The 13217-nt window shown below is 45.5% G+C and overlaps 1 protein-coding gene across 3 annotated transcripts in view; it reads right to left on the bottom strand.

Annotated features, from left to right (window-relative positions):
- PAK4 (p21 (RAC1) activated kinase 4) overlaps positions 1-13217 on the bottom strand; it is a 42386-nt gene that overhangs the window by 26522 nt on the left and 2647 nt on the right. The window contains exon 1 of one of the 3 annotated variants that reach the window (XM_088139668.1): positions 1343-1527. The exons of the other annotated variants lie outside the window; for them this stretch is intronic. The gene's annotated coding sequence lies outside the window, so the exon portion shown is untranslated. Of the gene's footprint in view, positions 1-1342; positions 1528-13217 lie in introns of those variants that run through there. 3 annotated transcript variants of the gene reach the window in all.

Below are 13217 nucleotides of genomic sequence, written 5' to 3'. Positions count from 1 at the left end.
ATTTTGGAGGTTCTAGTATGAGTGCATTCCAGCTGTTTTAAAATCTTAGCTTCCAGAGAGATTACCCCCCCCCCAAAAGGCTGAACTTCAGAAACAAATTGGATTATTATGATAGGATCTTTCAGTTGTTGAGGGTTTATCTGTAATTGCTTTATAAGCTGCTTCACTGTAAAAGATCAGGTGTTACTTTTTAAAAGGAAATTCCGAACTGCAAAAACCCGTCACCCATTCAGTCAGTAAAACTCATTCTAAACCTTAACGATAAGCCAGAGATTTCAAGACAGTGGCATAAAAGCCCTAATGGCCCAGATGGCACATAACCCTAAGCATAACAAATCGATTTTCATATCACACAAAGTCAGAAACAAAACAAACCACATGGCGGCTTAGTGCAATGTGCAGGCCAGACCACAGACTGTAGTCAACTGTATTCAGCCCTCTCTTTATCTCTAGCCCTCAAGGAAGCTAATAGCAAGATAGTGGCCTAGGAAAGAGTGCCCCCTGCATTGATCAGGGCTGTTTGCGGAACTGGGGAGGGGGGAAGAAACAGGAGCTTGTCCTTCCTCCTCCAGCGGCTCTCCCTACTGAAACTTTATCTTGCTCACTTCTGTGTTCCTTACCTCTATAGCCCCTCCGTGAAATTTTCTCATCACCATCTTGCAACTCTGATATATTTATTCAAGCCTCAGTAACCGCAGACACAGACAGGGATACCTGGAAGTTGGGCTGCCCACCGGCCTTTCATTCTCCTGGCATTTCAGTGAGGGCAGAAGTTCTCACTAAAATGCCAGGACTACCCTTTGCCCACTCCCGGCTCCAGCCCCAAAAGGCAGCAGTCGACTGGACTGTGCAGGGATCCCCCAAGGCAATCTGGCCACGGAAGCCGTAATTACATTTTAACTGTTTGTTCCTGCTGTTGTGTTCCCTCCCATTTTTAGAACTTCACTTTTATAAGCCTCTTAAGAGGGACAAAAAGATAAACCCCAGATAGATTTTTACCAGAGAAGCAGTTTTAAAAGAGTCTTTTCCCCCAGAATATTTAGATGGAAGATTTCTACAGAAAGTAAATTCAGCTGACTGACGTGAACACCGAAAGAAGGGAGTGCCCTCTCCCTGTGCCCCCGGTGCCTAAGAAAAGCCATGCTGCGCCTTTCAAGGGCAGCAGCCCGGCCAATCCCAGCCAAAGGCCCTCCTATTCTTAAGCATGAGGCTGGGAGGCGGAAGTGGGGGGGGGAGAGAACAAACCCAGGGCAAGGGGAAAGAACCCCCACTTCGGGAAGCACCTCCCCCAACTAGGCTCCGTGGGGGAAGGGGAGCAACCGGTGGCCACCAATTCACTCACCTCTTGCATCGCTGCACTTCCTGCAAAGTCAACTCACTGGGGGCTGGGGCAGCATATAGCACTCAGTGACGAACACAGAAGGGTGAGGTGGGGGGGTCTCCCCCCTCTGGAAGAGAAACCTGTTTCTCTGCTCAGAGTCAGCTGGCTTGGCTGAGCAGCAGATCCTCAACTCAGGCAGGGACACGCCTTCCCTCTGCGTTGCAAGCCCCAAAGCCCAGCCCACCAACGGCCTGCGTGGGGAGTGGAAGGGGAAAGAGTGCCCCCAGTGGCTGTGGGACGCAGGCACACGCAAAGAGGAGGAAGGCTGGCTACAGGTTGTGAACGGTCTCAACACCTGCGTGAACCAAGGGAGACATATTCCATGGCCAAGCACTTCAGACTGACTATGCGCAGAAAGAGAACATCTGGAGCACCTGCACCCTTCTGGAATGGTCATGGGGCGGGGGGGTTCTCCACACACACTCAAAAGTTCCTATTACTGTAGGTGTGACAGAGGCCACCTCTAGTTCCAGTGCAGTCATTTTGTTTTCCCACCAGCTATTATTTGCAATGGAAAAGCTAGCATCTCCTCCTGCAAACGAATTCTCCCCCCATAAGATGTGCTCCCCCCATCCCATCTCCAAGAGAACACACACACACACACACACACACACACAGACGGGTGGCTTTAAAGATTTTTTCTCCCCTCCCCTCCCCTCCCCTCCTTGCATGGGATGTAGTATCTGATGATACCGGGACTCTGGACCCTTCCACCAGCCTCAGTTTCACTTGGCTGTGCTTCCACTCCGGCAGCACAAAGAGCATTTAAATAAATCAGAGGCAAGGAAGGGAGTGGTGTGAGGTTCCCAGATTCAATGATAGCAAGAGAAAAAATTCCCGAGGCGTATTTCAGAAAGGGGAAGCCTCGTCCTTCAAGGAAACATTCTAATTTCAGCTTGACACAGACTTCAAGAATGTGTATCTTTCTGACTTTAGTCACCCAGAATATAATCCAACACAGCAACCAGAACTTTAGAACGGTCTCAGTTTCTATTTCAGAGCAAGATGACGGGAGATTCCTGAAATATGACTAAAGAGAGTAAGAAAGTTTAACTTTTAAAAAAATCAGTATTTTTTTTTAATTAAACTTTCTTACTCTCTTTAATCATATCTAGGTCATGCTAAAGATAGAAGACAGTGGATTATTCTATGTGGAAATGTCTTTAGCAAAACAAATACGTTTTTAGCATTATTTCAGCAGCCTATTCAGAACAGACACCATATAGTGGATTCCAGACTTAAAAGGATAAGGAAGCCTGTGCCAAATGCCCCGGGCGGGTGGGCGGTCCCCCAACTTCCTCCACTTGAAGTTTGTTGAATATTCTCTTGTGCCAGAGAACAGCCAACCCCATAAGGGTTTTAAAAGTTCTCCCTTCCTCCCCCCATTCACAGCGCGCAGTTCATTTGACTTCTTTGCCGTTGTTTCCCTGGAGAGCTTTTGCTTCCGGTCTTTGGTGTGTCGTGCCTGGGATCCTGCAAGAGCAAAGGGTTAAGAAAGCACAGGAGAACCTGGACAGCCCGTGCGGATTTCAGCCGGCAGCCAGTGAGGCCGCAGTATTTGAAACAGAAACAGCCAATGGGGCGCTCTGATGGCGACAGTCAAAGGAGGAGGACAAACTGTGGCAAGATCCTGAAGATGGACAGCAGGCAGTGATCTGGGTCCTCAAGAGGGCCTAATTCCAAATGACCAAGGACCACGCGGACATCCCAGAAGGCAGGAATCCAACAGATTAATCGCTGGGCTGGACTCATCTCAAACGGGCAGCCCAGAGGGCAAGGGTACAAGTGGCTTAAAGACCAGCACTAGCTTATCCTCCCACTCTGCCCTACCTTTAAAAAAAGCCAGCCCTCCCAGGAGAACCGTTTTTGCTCAGCCTCCAGGCAAGAATGGTTTTCTGCAGGTTAAGACTCACTTCTTCATGGCCTGACCGTAGAACACCAGGACGAAATCACCAGGGATCACTGGACATGCAGGACAAGGATTCTTGGACAAATCTAGGTTCTTTAACTATCGGGCGAGGTTAAATACACTCTACTACGGTTTCTTAGGAATCCTATTCATTACAGTCTGAAATGGCGTAAATTAGTTCTCCAGCTGCAAAGACAAAAGTCCAGGCCAAAAGATCCAAGGTCCTGGCTGCCTCCTGCACTGGGAAACAGCAGAGCAAGCCAACCATCTGAAAAGTATTTGCAAAGAGAAGTCGTCCTGGGAAATGGCCATTTAACAGCTGCTGGATTCCCTGGCTTTTGTTGCGTGGGCAAGGAGGTCCATCCCGATTCATAATTGCCCCACAGAAAGGAACGATGTCAGAAAAACTCCTGCACATCACCCATCTCCGCAGGAGAGGTCTCTCACGCCCTGTTTAAAATACTAACTCAGCCTTCCAGAGGATACAAGGTCGCAGAAGGCTGGCTTCCTGCATCACCCGGTCCAGCCTGCTCCACCCCGAAGGTGCCACAGAGAAGAAGCCTGACTGACTGGGGACCTCGGCTGCAGCTGGCAAGGCACAGCTGTTTAACTTCAGGGAAAAGAGCAGGCAGAAAACGAGATTCCCACAAAATTTGGACTTCGTTTATTACCATCATGGTCTGAGTGATCCAATTGAAAAAGCACCTTCACATCTGTAATATAATTCCTGAGGAAGTGAGCACATAAATCCTAAATCAGGAATGCAATGTATCAGAGAAAATAAGCAGCATTAAGAATCATAGCCATTGCCTATAGCAACCTCTCACCAAAAGAAAAGTGGAGCATGTTCTTGGCTTGCAAATCCTGGATTGTTGGACCAGTATGACAGAGCATGCTTCATCCTCTGGTTAATTCTGATGCTCGTGCAAGAAGGGGGTCAACTGAGGGCACCGTAAAGCCACTGACAGTTCTGCTATCCAAACACCACCAATGAAGAGAAGGGTGCAATATTTTATATGGACTTTCCCTTTTGTACTTCCACCCCTTCTTGACAGGACTTGGCTTGCAATCTTAATTCCAATCCAAAACAGTGAAGATACATGTAAAACGCTCACTTTGCATTAAAACATCTTTGATCAAGCCACAAATGCATTCAAAATGGTTAAATGGCACTGGAGGTAATAGATGTCCAGGCCGCACAATGGACTTGAGCCAAATTTGGCTCTGCACATCACAAAAGAACCAGCCTTTGCCATCGGTTCGAAAAAACTCAAGCATTATACAAGTCATTATACTATTATGGGGATGACTTTTCATTCAGCCTCGTTCAAGAACAATCCAAGGTCAGCCAGTGTGACACACACAAAAATTCACCTCTATCTCCCCTTGCAAAAAGCTCCAACGGCACTGAGATCTGAGTATTAAAGCAGTCACAAAGAAGCTGAAAATTTCTTTTCACTTGCCTATAATCCAGTGGCCTCCAAAAGGAATTTCTAGTAATGACGACAGTAATGCAATCTGGCAGCAGAGCGTACTGCTAGCGCTAATTGTCTTTTAAAAAGTCTATCCGTACACTGTATTGGACAACACACAGGAAAGCACAGGATAAAGGGTATTTCTTCTGCCCATCTTCCAAGAGAAGATTCTGCCCTCAAAAAGAGACAAACCAGATTGCTACAGCTTTCAGAGCTTACCTTCTTTTAATGTGATTGTGAAATGGTAACTGAGACATTTTCAGTTACATTCTCCAGCTATATGACTTCATAATGGTATTTAATTAATCATAGAAGCAAAGACATTTTATCAGACAGTGAAGTAAAGGCAAGACCCAGAAACAGATGGGGGAGGGAATGAAGTTCAGAAAATATTCCTTTTTCCCACATGTTATTCACAGACCTCCTAAGATTAATCTACTTTCCAGCTCTTTCCCTGCCTGCTTTGCTGTACAATCACTGCTTTTAGTGGGAAAACCCTATTAAAGCCAGTCAAACACAGTGGTTGTCAAGAGGAACATCTACAGAGCAAGCTTGATTCTAGACATAAAAATACTGTGGAGTCAAGGAAATACCTCTGAACCCAAGCTGTGGGTTTTCATAAGTTGTGTTGAAGATACGCAGACATTGTTATTTACATATCCATCAACCACCATGAGTCACCTTTTCCCTGCTGTTTCAGGAGGAATATACCTGATACTCATTCAGATAAAACAAGGGAAAACAGCATATATTTCAAACAAGAATGTGACTCTAACCATTCTGAAACTTAAAAACCCATTTGCACCCCATTCTCTAGATCTCAGAATCCCTTCTGAAAAACCTACTTCCAAATAATTAATTTAAAATACAAGAAAAACAGCTGTGACCAGCTGATTTTCTGCTTACATCTCAGTCTTATCAAGACTTGGACATAATACTCCAAAGGCTGGGGGATGTGGGTGGGTGTCTGGAGTGACAGGAGTTGAAGGGCCACTTCCATCACCTCTGATTTGGGCTGCTTATTACAGAGGTGACCACTGCAAGCAAACCCAGAAATAGATTGTGATGGGCGGAAATAGAGAATGATACACACAACAGCACAATCCCCCCAGGTGTTGGGATGTTAGTATGGGGGTTCTGCTATGGGAATATATCATTAGTGGTTTTGTGGTTTTACTGAGCCTTGGTATAGTTTTAAGTGGCTTCTTGGTTCAATGGAATCTTTTGTTTTTATTTTGTTTGCTGCCCAGAGTTTCTTGGATATTTATATGGGCAGCCATATAAATTGGGTTGATTAATTAATTAAAAAAGCACAATTCAAACAGCGTCCCCACTGTGTAGATATCAGCTGGTTTCTACACAACTCCTGTTCGCCTGAAGTGGAAGAGCTGATTGCATTTAAGACATCGCCCAGCTGGTACAACCAAAAAGCGATGGGAATTGTGGTCCAACACAGCTGAAGGGCACCAGGTTGGGGAAGGCTCTTTGTGGGTATCAGCAGGTTCCAGCTCAGCTCCTAAAAGCCTGTTTGCTTCACAGCTTTCTAAATATTCTGTCTTCCTTAAGACCCTTGACTGAAATCCCTTTTATACTTATCCTAGAGAATTATTTCAATACACTTTCTCAATTTTCTCCATGTGTCCTTCATCTTATGCAGCTTCCTTACATGCATCGCTGTTTTTAACTAGCCCCACTGAAATATCCGTGATGGGAAACCAGCCACATGCACGGGGAAAATAAGAGATAAAGACTCCCCTGTGACATTAATGAGCAGAGAGTGAAACTCTGCAGATCCTCCTTAACCAACTTCCCACTCCATCGCACAGAGATGCACTTGACAGCCAAGGAGCCAGGAGTGCTGCTCGCATGAGGAATCCCAGCCGTCACAGCCACTTCCGGGCAGGTTCCCCTTCGTAATGAAGACAGGCTAAAGGGGTTATCTGAGCTTCCCTCACTCACACAGCTGCTGGCACACCGCTGTTCCACATTCTGGGGCAGGGGGAGAAAAAACAGACTAGAATTCAGTCCTGGGGACAGCTACCATTTCTACGTCCTTCTTGTGGAAACGAACAGCGGCAAAATCCATTCGCCAGCTTCCCTCAAAGCCACCCGCTCCATCTGTGTGCCGATCTGTCTTCATCTTCCTCCTCACCTGATCCAGAAAGCCAGCCCCGCTAAAGCTGCTGTGGGCCCTGAAGGCTGAAGAAGCTCACGCCACTTAGAAAGAATAAGCAGCTGCACAAAGAATAATGACACCACTTCAAGGAGGTGCAAATAGCACAGACCGGAGACACAGCACACACTTTCACGTGCTTCTCACTTCCAGAGCCAGGCACCCTCCTGGCTTCAATTCTCTCTACACACTCTCCTAGCATCCCTAGGAGGCCAAACGGGCACAGGATGGGAGAGGAGTGGGCCATCAACGCCCACCCAGCAAAGCTCCAGGAAACCAGCAGCTCTGGGATATGCAAACAGGCCTGGTTAATTTGGCTGCAGTCCGTGCCTGGAGAAGAAGGGCCCCGGAGAGAGAGTGGATAAGGCAGGAACGCAAGGAATGCAGGGATCCAAGCCACACATCTCCAATTTTCCCCAGCTGGGAGCATGAAAGGCACAGACGCACCAGCTGAAGGAACACTTTTTAATACTTCCAATGCAATTCGCCCATTCATCTTGCAGAGCTTGTACCTCTTAGCTCGCAGTTCATCTTCCTCACTCTATGGATCTCAAGGGGACTTAAAATTCTAATAGAAGAGAATAACTAAACCACTCAAGGGGACTTAAAATTCACTTCCTTTGTGCTCAGAGGATCACTGGATTGCCTCTGGTGGATGAGCCGCACCCCAAGCTGTGATCGGCATTCAACACACAGCCCAGCAATAGAAAAACGAGGTGGAGGAGGAGTAGACTGAGACCAATGGCCTATTTAGTCCAGTTCAGCTGAAACCAACCAGGAGCAGCCAGGCTTTCAGCAGGGGCCAAGGGTTGATCCTGACAACCCGCATCCTCTGTCCCTGAGCTGCAGCTCCAGGAGGGATCTCTGCAGATCCAGAGAAGTGCCCAGATAGGATGCGGCTCCTCCAAAGCTGTTTCAGCCAGGGTCTGACTAGGGAGCTCCTCAGCAATTGGCAGGTGCCACCTTAAACCCAAATGAAAACAAGGACCATTAAATATAGCCCAACAGCATTAAGGTGTCTCAACCCGCTCTTCCTGGAAATGTTGGGAAGCCATCAAGGCCTCTCAGCAGCTGCACCCAGGATGGGCCTTTGACCAGTGTCCTTCCCCAGTTTTTAACAAACCTCTCCAGTACAGAGTAATCATGTCAAAAGGGCTGGTGGCAGCAGCACTGCTTTGCCAAATAATTACTCTGGTGGTAATTAGACTGCAAGCTAACTGAGCAAGGCCCTTAATTACTTCTTTACATCATTACTAGAATTACAGTGTATTTTCTCTCCTAAACACACATGTGGGATGGTGGGGTGGGTGGGAGAGAAGCAAACTGGGACAGAATTCACAGCATTGTTACTAATTTTCATTAGTAGGGAGCAAAGCCATTACTTAAAATTATTTAAGCAGGCTTTACTTTTTTCCCGGAGAAGCGCCTGCTGTTATAAATGAACTTTTCTTTCAGCTGCCATGGCACCAGGCCAACTCTAACGGGCACCTGCGCTTGGGAAGTGTCAGTTCACCAGTCGTTCCCTTGGTAAAGCAGGAAAGGACCTACGGTTGAGTTGTCTTCCCATCTTTACCTCTCCCAAGGACAAACCTTCCATTCTTAACCAATTCACAGAAGCACAAATTAGGCACAGTAATATAAACCTATACTGACTCACCATATATCCATATCCATCTCTTGAGTGGCAGTTTAACTATGATTTCTCTCTCTTCCTTTCCATGCCATATCCTTCCATCTCACTTGCTTTAGCTGTACAAGTTACAATACTAAACATTTGGGACATGAAGTGTTTAAAGTTAATTCTTGCCTATTAAAATATTTTCTGCCTGCAGCCTTGCTGTTCTGACACTTGATGCTACCATCTGTCATCCTTATAAGTGGGGGGTTTCTTTATGCCTCAGGTGCTGCCTTCCAAATTGTTTTTCAAGGCCACAATGTGAATTGACACTACCAATAAAGAAGACTTAGCTGAAGTGGGAGAAGCAGGAATGTTAGAGGAAAATCATTAGTAACTCTGCAGTTCTTCATTTTAAGGGAAATTAAAGCCGATTGTAGCCAAGTGCTATTTTGGATCGCAAAAACAGATTTTAATAAACTCAGGGCAATGATAAATAGCATTTTATGGAAGAAGAATTTAATAGGAAATGAGGAGTTTGAAATGTGTAAGAGTTCCTAAGAGCTGAATGACAAACAATTCTGATGGGAGGGTGAGGAATGGAGCACCACAGAAAAAGCCAATGTGGCTAAATAAAAAATGTAATGCTAGTAAAGATATGAAAACAATAAAACACCCCACAGGAAGAAACATGGCCAGGTCAGCATGGAAGAGTGCAGGACTATCAAGTCTTGCATTCCTTAGTTATGAAAACCAATACACGCTGCCTGCAAAAGTCACTGAAAAGTACTTGCTTGCAGGTGGCAGCTGTGGCTAGGAGGGCCTTTGCTCAACCCCCCGTGGTGTGCCAGTTGCACCCGTTCCTGGATCGGGAAGCCCTTCTCTGTCACTCATGCCCTGGTCATCTCCCGCATGGACTACTGGAACATGCTCTACATGGGGCTACCCCTGAAAAGTATCCAGAAGCTGCAGCTGGTGCAGAATGTGGTGGCGCGGGCAGTTATGGGTGCCTCTAGGGCTGCGCATGTAACCCCCCCTGCTGTGTGAGCTGCATTGGGTGCCAGTTTCCTTCCGGGTCCAATTCAAGATGTTGGATATGACCTTTAAAGCCCTGCATGGCATGGGGCCAGGCTACCTGAGGAACCATCTTGTCCCGGTTACATCGACCTGTCCCACCCAGTCTGGCAGGAAGGGCATGCTGCGGACCCCGGTGGCTAAAGAATTTCAACTGGTGGGGTCTAGGAGGGGAGCCTTTTCTGCCATCGCCCCCTCCCTGTGGAACATCTTGCTCCCTGAGATGAGATTGGCCCCACTCCTCTGGCCATCCAGAAGAGCACTAAGACCTGGCTCTGCCCGCTAGCCTGGGGATCCAATGGGGGCTTGCAGCACTGGGGGTGGGGTTGGTGGCTTGAGGACGCTCTCTCCATCTTTTAACTTTGTATATTTTTGTAAAGACTTCTATAGTTTTTTATCGCTTTTTACTTGTACGCCTAGAGTCACTCATAGAGTAAGATGGGCGGCACATATTTATTCTGATTAATAAAATAAATAAAAGGCAGCTGGTCGGGATCCACACTCACCCAGCGAATGGGCGTTTTTCCTCTGTTGCTCTTAACTCAAATGATCCCTTAGCAGGCTGACAGAGTTTATACCTCTGCATGTTCATCCTTCAGCAGGTTGTAGCAAAGCACCCCAAAGAGCAAGGTTCCCAAACATTTCGTCCTCCACTCCTTCCAGGCAAAGCAGTAACCCAAAAGCTCAAACGGCCACTCTGACAGACATCTGCTAGGCAAAAAAATCTAAAATGCCACCAAATCTTTGAACTGTGTAACCAAGAGGCAGAGGCAATTGAGACTTCTGTCGCAGATCAGCTTACATTTGAATTTAATTGGGAGCTAGGAATCCTTACTGCAGCCTCTTCTTTCACAGGAAATGCTTTTGTACTGGTGTTTCAAGGAGCAAGCCCAGTGTTTTACATGCAAGAAAAACTCTCAGCAGCATTATCACAAGCCTGCAGCCCCAAGAACAAAATACCGTTTTTCTTACGCTGGAGGCATAACTCCAAAATATATCATTAAAATTATATCAAAGCAGCAGATCCAGCAGGCAATTTTATTCCTTCAAGGAAAGCAAAGGAAGACAAAGATTTTTCTTCCCTCCAATATGGGTGAATCTCAGGGCTTCTGGGCTATGTCTAGAGCTCACAGAGCAAACCGCCTCACTGGGTCTGTACAAGAAAATTAGGGAACTGGGATTAGTCAAGCCAACCAAAACATTCACTTGAATGAATGTTTTCCCATTAAATCTGGAAAGGGGGGGTGCTAGTAATACAGCACTGCTTCCACCTTAACCCTTTTTTATAACTTAGAAAAAGCAACCCACAAATCCTCAGGGAAACCTTATACCATCTAAAAAAATATTGATTGGTTACCCTGGAGTATCTGGTGTTTTTTTTTTAAAGCTTCCTCTGTCTCCAGAGGCCTTCCAGGAATCACCCCTTAAGTAAAGCTTCGGGCACAAGAGGCATCCAGGATGCTTCTTGGAGAGCAGCAACAAAAAATTATTCCCAGCAGGAAGGGGCTGGCCACTGACACTGCGGGCGTGCCCATTACTTCTGCCAGAGGAAGAGAGAGAAGAATAAAGTAGAGAGGAGAGTGGCAATTGTGGCTTGGCAACGGGGACCCCAATTCACGAGACTTGCAGGGAAGGTCAGGCTTCAAGGGCAAGAACTGCCTGGGCTGCATACAGAACACGAAGCCACCACCATCCAGTTGCCGGCCATGGAGGCTTTTCCAGTGAACGCGTCAGTTGCAGCCTGGGCAATCCCATACATTTATGAGCAAAAGAGAAAATAGCAGCTACAAATGTATGAGAAGCCATGTGGCTGGAACACTACCCTGGCCTACCCAGGGATAAGTTCCCAGAGGTTGCAAAAGAAATGGCATTAAATCTCAAAGACACTCCCCCATCCCCACCCATTAATCAGGGCTAAGAATTTATTCCAACTTGCTAGACACGGCTTTCAGGTGATAGTCCTCTGTTGAATTCAAGCAGTTTATATATACATAAACATGGCAACTGTCTGTGGGACAGATGGAGCATTTGCTTCTTTTCTGTATAGATGTTCAAAGAGATGGTCTTCCATATGTTCTACAAATACCCAAAATTAGAACAGAAGGCCCTGAAGAAAAAAAGGCCGTCCATTCAGGCTTAAAATACCTCCTGTTTCTCTTTCTCCCACTCAGGCCATCATATTTTTCATTTGAAAGAGAAAAATCAAGGCGCTTCAGAAAGGTTTGAAAGAAGCGGTACATACAAAAAGCACCTCATTTCTTCCTCAGCTTGTCTTCTGAAACAGCAGCATTGTGATTTGTCCTCAGCAAACTAAGCTCTCTTCTCTTACTCCATTTCTATCGTTAATTTAGAATCTGCGGGAACAAGAGGTGCACTGGATGTAGTTTCACAACTGAAGAATTAGAGGGCAGGGGACGGAAAACGGAACACTTCCAGATGGATTGGATTTCCATTCCTGTAATCTTTTAGTCAGCAGTCTGGGGATCATAGGAGCTGAAGTTAAATCTATCTGGATTTCTGTTCCATGAAATACTCCTCCTTGGATCAGCTTGTATTGTCCCTTTTTAAAGAGCCCTGCAGCCAAACGTGTTCAATCCAGAATGCCAGCGATCGCAGCCAACTTATTACTGTTACACATGTGGAAATAACATACAGTATATCTCAAAACACACATGGATAGGAAAATTGCCCTGTCCCCTCTAATTTAACAAAAAATAAGTTGGCAGCAATCTACCATTTCTGCTATTTGCCCCTGCCTTTATGCACAACTGTATACTATTTTTAAAGCCTATAATCAGAAAGAGTCAGAGTCTAAGTTTTTGACTTATGTATATAATTTTACTTTCCATTATAAAATAATCAAAGGCGGTGGATTTATTTAAACAGAATAGAGAACTAATAATTACAGGAATAGATTTTTTTTGCATTAATATTCAACTTTATTTGGGACACAAATAATTGTATGCACCTTAGCAGGCTTGCCCCCTTACTTGTTCTTTTCATTAGGTGAAAAAGCCTAAATATCGCACTCCACCATTCAGAGAGAATTGCTTTGACTGCCTTACATAATCAGAATCTTCCCAAGGTTTGGAATAAGGCAGCAAGAAAACTCCTGCTTGCCATCTTCTGGCTGGCCCTCGATGGAGAAAGGACTTTGTTATGATCAAGGACCACGAATCCTCTACTAAAAACAATTAAAGATGTTGAAAACAGTTTCTCATATTTATAGATAAATGCAAAACAAAGGTATTTAGAAAATATTTTGGAGGGGAAAAATGTGTTTTTTAAAAACAAGACAAAACTTCAGGTAATAATTGAGAAGTCCCCATGTAGGCAGGTCTGTCTCACCACTGAACTGCAAATACTCCAACTCACTCAGAATGTTTTTCAAATCCTCATCCACAGATTCAAGATACAAAGAACGACATCTTTAGACAACCAGCAAGTTTGTTCTGTTATCAGAAATTGAGCATTTTATTTAGGGCACTGCTTGGATTAACTAATGCTTTCATTGGCAAAAGAAAAGTACATCCTTGCTGGCTTTCAGAACCTACTGACTTCTTCATCCTGGAAGCATTTTACAGACTACC

The sequence above is a fragment of the Python bivittatus genome, unplaced genomic scaffold (genome assembly GCF_059951505.1).
Source record: "Python bivittatus isolate LINGU-HERP-01145 unplaced genomic scaffold, Pbiv_v1 ctg000310_np1212, whole genome shotgun sequence".
NCBI classification, from domain to species: domain Eukaryota; kingdom Metazoa; phylum Chordata; class Lepidosauria; order Squamata; family Pythonidae; genus Python; species Python bivittatus.
Note: the sequence above shows the minus strand (reverse complement) of the source record. Positions and strands in the feature narration are given on the sequence as shown.